This window comes from Leptonychotes weddellii, chromosome 4 (assembly GCF_054177405.1).
Source record: "Leptonychotes weddellii isolate Sample4059 chromosome 4, ASM5417740v2, whole genome shotgun sequence".
In the NCBI taxonomy this organism is placed as follows: Eukaryota; Metazoa; Chordata; class Mammalia; order Carnivora; family Phocidae; genus Leptonychotes; species Leptonychotes weddellii.
Window position 1 is genome coordinate 154,640,168 of NC_138372.1, and position 6,227 is coordinate 154,646,394.

General features: G+C 39.2%; 1 long non-coding RNA gene across 1 annotated transcript in view; it reads left to right on the forward strand.

Moving 5' to 3' along the window:
• LOC145720968 (uncharacterized) overlaps window positions 1-6,027 on the forward strand; it is a 326,301-nt gene extending 320,274 nt beyond the window's left edge. Inside the window, exon 4 of the long non-coding RNA XR_014144360.1 lies at window positions 5,939-6,027. This is a non-coding gene — a long non-coding RNA (uncharacterized LOC145720968). The remainder of the gene's footprint in view (window positions 1-5,938) is intronic.
• Window positions 6,028-6,227: the final 200 nt, after the last annotated feature.

Consider the following 6,227-nt stretch of genomic DNA (forward strand, 5'->3'; position numbering starts at 1 on the left):
ATCCAGGGACTCCAGGATCATGACCTGAGCCGAAGGCAGTCGCTTAACCAACTGAGCCACCCAGGCGCCCCACTCTAAACTTTCTAAACAGAGTACTGAAATCATGGCACCAACAAATATCCATCTTTAGGGTAGTAAAAATTCATGTGTGAATTATTAAGAAGAAAAAGAAAATGAAATAATTTGCTGTCCAGTTTCTGGGAGGGGTGTTCTAAATTCTAAATGCCATTCTTGTAGAGAATTGATGGACTTTCCTTGAAACTTCCATTGCAATTTGGGTTCCTGGTACAAGGGAAATTCCCATCTCAGTCTAAGATTTCCCAGAGAACACAAAACTAGAAAGGGTGGAAGGATCCTTGGGTCGTGGGCCATTTTCATTCAGCCATTGGTGATGCTACTGTGAAAATATTGGCCAGTACTGGCTTCTTTCTAAAAGGACCTCGGGGTATCTACTTAACTGGAAACACACTCAGCAGTTATAGCCAAGAGGGGCGACCTTTCCCCAAATGATTCTTGTTTTGTGATTCAGCATGTGAGTCATTTGATTAAGAACAACTTCCTTTCAGTCCCAGACACTCCTTGGGAAATTTGGATCTCTTCTGATTTGGAGAGGAATCCTCAGGTCAGATGCTAAGGCTTCAGGTTTGAGATGATCTGTCAGGGAAATGGAGTGATGGAGAATTCCTGTAGCCTACTCAACTACAGAGAAACTGGTAGTATCCTGGTAAGAAATCAGATTTTGGCATCAGAAGATTGCCTGTCTAACGGATACTTTTAAAATGCTTGCAGAAAAATGTTGTGCTACTACATGGCTAAATAACAAGCATATGTGATTGTTCAGAGTGGAAAAACCCATTCATACATTCATACATGTCATGGACCCCTCAGCATCTACTCCACACCTTCCTTTTTATATAGGAACCATAGAATTGAGGTAGAATGGACTCAGCACCAGTCCTAAGGGTGGTCTTAAGTGCATAAGTTAATCCCACCCCTCTTGGGACAATGCTTAGGTTAGGAATGGGCTCTTAACCAAGCTTAAGTTAACCAGGACAAGATATTTTTCCTTGTCCTAAGAAACCTAGATCATTCCCATCAAAGTGAACCTAGCAAGTGTTCCATGGGTTAAGGAAAGATATCGTTTTGTTTTGTTTTTTTTCCTGGATACAGAAAAACATGTATGTAGTTCTAGAAACTGTAGACACCTACACTGTAGCCAGCTGGGGAGCTCAGTCTTAGGATGTGTTCGAAGGAAGAAAAGGAAGCTGGAAAGAAGCTGGTAACATCAATAAGCTCCTGGATGAAACCAAGACCATTCTTCCGTTATATTCTTTTTATATAAGCTGAAATATTTCCTTTATTATTTAGGCTATTTTGAGTTGGGCTTTCTCTTACTCCTGACAGATGAATGCTTACGGGTATAATCATTTAGTTGATCATTCAATCATTTATTCTGTAAATACTGACAGTCTACCAAATCATAAAGACAGAGGTTGTCCTTTCCCTCCAGGAGAACAGGGTAGACTGGAAAGACAGAAAGAAATGAAGAATAAATATGTAGCATGATGAATGCTAGATGCAAACAAATAGATACAAGTCTAGTGGGAGCAAGGAGAAAGGAACCCTAAAATATGTCTTGATGGAGGCAATCAGGGGAGCTTCTTGGAAGAGATGGCATTGAGATAGCGATTAGAGTGAGAGTTGGAAATAAGGCAAGTGAGGGCAATCCAGGAAGAGAGAAACATGCCTACAAAGAAATTTAGGCACAAGAATCCATGGCTTATTTGAAATAGGTACACTATAAAAAGCAAGGTAGGGGAATGGCCACAGTTGAGGCTGGACAATTAGCCAGGGCTAGATTGAAAATCTTTCATCTGTCTTAAAACAGAAGGTATTTTGTTCTTGTTGTAAGGAGAGCTGTTAAAAATACTGACCAGAGTTTCCATTTTGAAACCACGTATTTTATGAGTTCTTAGTCTCTATATGATGGAAAGTAGTAAAGAATATGGGCTTTAGAGTAAAACTCTGTTCTTAAATCCTGGTTCTGCTGTCTCCCAGTGCCTTGGTTTCCTCACCTGAAAAATGGGTGCAATGGAGTTGTGAGATTTAAAGAACTTCTTAGTGGTAGGTACATGGTAAACTAAAAATATATGTTTTTATCCAAATTCTCCCTTGCCGTTTTCAGTTCCTAACAATATTATGAGTAAGTTCCTTTGGCCTGATGAACAAACTAGTGTATGAAAAAAGCTCTCATCCTGCTTTTTGTTATACAGTGGCTAGGTCTCAAATCTGAGACTTTGTTTTAAAGGTTGGGCATCCATTGTTACATAAAGCTTAGTGAACTCTTTGTCCAGGGTGTTAATTTACAGTTCAGCTATATTTATGTTTCTGGAGCAATGTGTGCCTACCAATAGGTAGGGTAGTCCATTTGAAAGTAAATTAAAGATATTATACCCTCTCCCCCCAAATAATATATCTCCATACATCAAAGAGAAGGTAAAATGTAAAGATATAGTAAGAGGTGTTCAGCAGGAGACCTATAATAGCTCATGACAGTTCTATGAAGTAAGCAAGGTAAGTTGTCCATGTAAAATTTTGTCTGAATGGAAAAAAGTAACCTCGATATATGAGTGTGATAGGCACAGTTGATATTCAGCTGGTGTTTTTGGTCAGGCGTTCTTCTGATTAACCAAGGGCTGAGCCCTAACACATATTAAACCTTTTAAATATTATACTTGCCACTACGATTCCCAATCTTTACTCTTAAAATTTACAGAAGAGTGATGTTGGTAGGCAGAAACAGTGGGTTAGGTCAGTACTAGTTGTGTGGGAATTGAGTTCAGGGGAATAAAAAGCAACAAATTCCAGATGAAGAGTATGGAAGGAGATTGGGGAAGCCACAAGGCAGTGCTGTGGGGAGTGTGCTCTCCGCTGCAAGGAACCAAGCAGACCTCAATATGTGTTCCACCTTCTCTCTTTCTAACCATATGCATTTGCACATGTTATTTAACTTCCCTGAGTCTCAGCTTAGATGGAGAATGAAGATAATGATTCTTACCACAAAGAGTTTCTGGGAAAATTAAAAGAGATCATTATCTAGTGCGGTATCTGGCATAAAGAATAAATGCAAATGGTATCTGTTATTGTTATTGACCTCTGACTAGCAGGACTGGGAAATTTGGTCACTTGATATATTACAACCATTTAGGCAAGGAGAACTGATTATGGGTATCTACTAAAATTTCCCTGTTGCCCAACAATTGGAGAAGTCTTAAAGAATTTGTAAGGAATATTTCCAGGATCACTCATTCCATCATAGGTATACTATATTATTCAAGCGTCATCTATCACAATTTTAACAAACTGTTGAGATTAAACTTTGCACAGATGGGAACAAACACTAATTCCTGTCCATTTCATTTTACTCTATCATTCCATCTCCAGACCAGGCAAGGTGTCCTGTACAACTAAATGTTCATGAATGTGTGTTGAATGCTTGAAGACATGGGTAGACTATACCTTAAGATTACTACCAGAAATCAAGCACTGCCTTTAAGATATAACTGTTCTTGAGATGGTTTGCTCTCATTTTAACTGCACTTTTATAATTTTCTCATTCAGTTGTGCCTTGTCACATGATTATTTTACTTCTGTTTTGTATCCTTGACTGAACTCCTTGAAATTCATCAGTGCCAGGTGGATAATTGATTCTCAGCAAATGTCTACTAGATATTGAAGTAATCTATGAGATATTGTATTGTTTTAAGATGACTCGTCCTTCCCATGGGTATATACAGCAAGCACATATAACATCTCTTTAGAGATGTGACACATGACACTCTCAGTTTCAGTGACTTGTGGGTCACAAGTGCTTTGCCTCTTGGACTGGCATAAGCAGGGAGACATACTCAAGCTGTAGAGTCATACATGTCACACTTCTGATCATGGTAGTCACCTATTCTGAATCATTCTAGCTTTCATTGCCTCCCCAGAGTCTGCCAGTGCCAGCAATGAGGTAGTCATCCTGTGAATTGTACCCTCTGACTCATGCAGAGCCTCATGCCACTTTCAGTCTGCATTGATGGAGACTTCCTATGGAGTGTCAGCTATTATGAAATATATAATCAGGGCAAAGGGTGTGCAGAGATGTAGAGCTGTCAGAAAGTATGAAAGAAAGCGGGCCACATGGCTGAAATGACATCTAGGATCACATCTGAACCTCTACCATGTTCCTGACCTTCCTCCTGGCATTTCCACTACAAAAAGCACCTTCTCCCAGAGATGTGATGAATGGAGAGGGTTCTATGTCTTAATATAGCAGAAATCTTATGAGTTGCTGACATTTACTTCATGACAGATGCCAGTTGCCCAGTAGTTAGTTAATATAAGTTCTCACAAAAGAAAATGGGATAAGCCAAAGTAGCTTGACCTTATGCCCCTCCTTGCTGACTCTCTTGTTTCATATGGCCTTGCTTTTTGACTTTTCTTTCTCAGATACTGCTTCTGTCAATTTCTTTTCTTCTCGGGGTGCCTGGGTGGCTCAGCCGTTAAGCATCTGCCTTCGGCTCAGGTCATGATCTCAGGGTCCTGGGATCGAGCCCCACATCGGGCTCCCTGCTCGGCGGGAAGCCTGCTTCTCCCTCTCCCACTCCCCCTGCTTGTGTTCCCTCTCTCGCTGTGTCTCTCTCTGTCAAATAAATAAATAAAATCTTTAAAAAAAAATTTCTTCTCAGAATAAATTCCCTTCTTCTTGCTATATCTTTGGGTAAGAAAGTGTCTATTTTGGAAGTCCTACAAGCACATGAAGGCACTAACACTTTCTTGCATTCTTTTGGCCAACCAGGGAGTTCCCAGTATGCAGCTATTTCAAAAGAGATCTTGGACTCCAAACAAGTTGCAGAGAAAGGGAGTTTTACCCTGGCATTTACTCATTAATAAAATAAGTGGGTAAATTATTGCCCATTCTAATCCAATTCAAAGAGACTTGAGTGATTTTAATTTTTCTTTTTTTTCTTTTTCTTTTATGTTTCTTCATTTTTCATTCTAAGAACAGTAAGTTTTCAGTTACTTTGAGTTATACACAAAGAACACCTAAAATAGCTTTAAAAGATGTAAACGAGAAAAGATTGTGAGGCCCAATAGATTGTCTATATTTTTACATGTTTTACTGAAATGAAATTGTATTGTCTTTTTCCTATAACTTACCTTGCTGTTCTCATCACCGTATCTATTCCCAAAGGTAAAATACTTTGTTATTACAAAATACGTTTGATAGTATTAGGAGAAACAGGAAGATCAGCAAAGAACTAATAGGGTTGAACGGTATATTCAGCATTTTTGTCAACATTACCAATAGTTTTGAATCTCGAATTTAACAGGTAGGAAATATCAGGCTAGAATACTTCTTAACCCATCAGTTTATCATAAATGGAAAGACTAGCTTGAGCAGAGAAAGCTGTGCCTTTAAATACTGTAAATTCTTTAGCAAATTTTATTTTTGTATGGAATTAGTCTTTAATGCATAAGAAAAGTTCTAGGTATAGGACAGGCTGTGATAAGACAACACAGAGTTGAACAATGCTTTTCAGACCAGATAGTATAAGACTTTATTTTCCATGATGGTAAAAAGCATAGAGGTCAGTGTGCTTGCTGGAGCACTTGGACTATGTTTAGAGCAACAGTTCAAATCACTTTGGTGCAAAATCTTATTTGACCCTGTCTTATAATGTATTCCATTGAAACATTCTGAGACAGGGAGTTTTGTGCCAATATTTATTGGGGAGTGATCTTGGGGGATAAACCTGTAAGGAAGTGAGTAACGTAAGAATAAGCAGAGGGAAAATTCTGACCCACAGTGCAGTTTTGAAGCTAAGACCTCTGTTGACTCTCTGGTAAGCTCTTTAGGTTGGTAAAACCTTTGTTTCCCTCTTTTACTCAGTGATTTGCTTCATGCCAAGCCCTGGGAGAGGTCCTAAACTTGGAAGAGGCTGAGAGCAATTTCCAATAAACATCACAACTGTGAGTGGTCAGTAGCCAATATTACCACCTGGGGGATGGAGGTAGAGGTTGGGTGCCCTGGCCTTGAAGAAGGGATTTGGAACACTAGCTACCAGAGCAATAGCTCTCAAGAGTTTGGTACCCAGCTAAGCAACATCAGCATAACATGGAAACTTGTTAGAAATGCAAATTTTCAAGATCTATCCAAGATTTACTGGTTCAGAAATTCT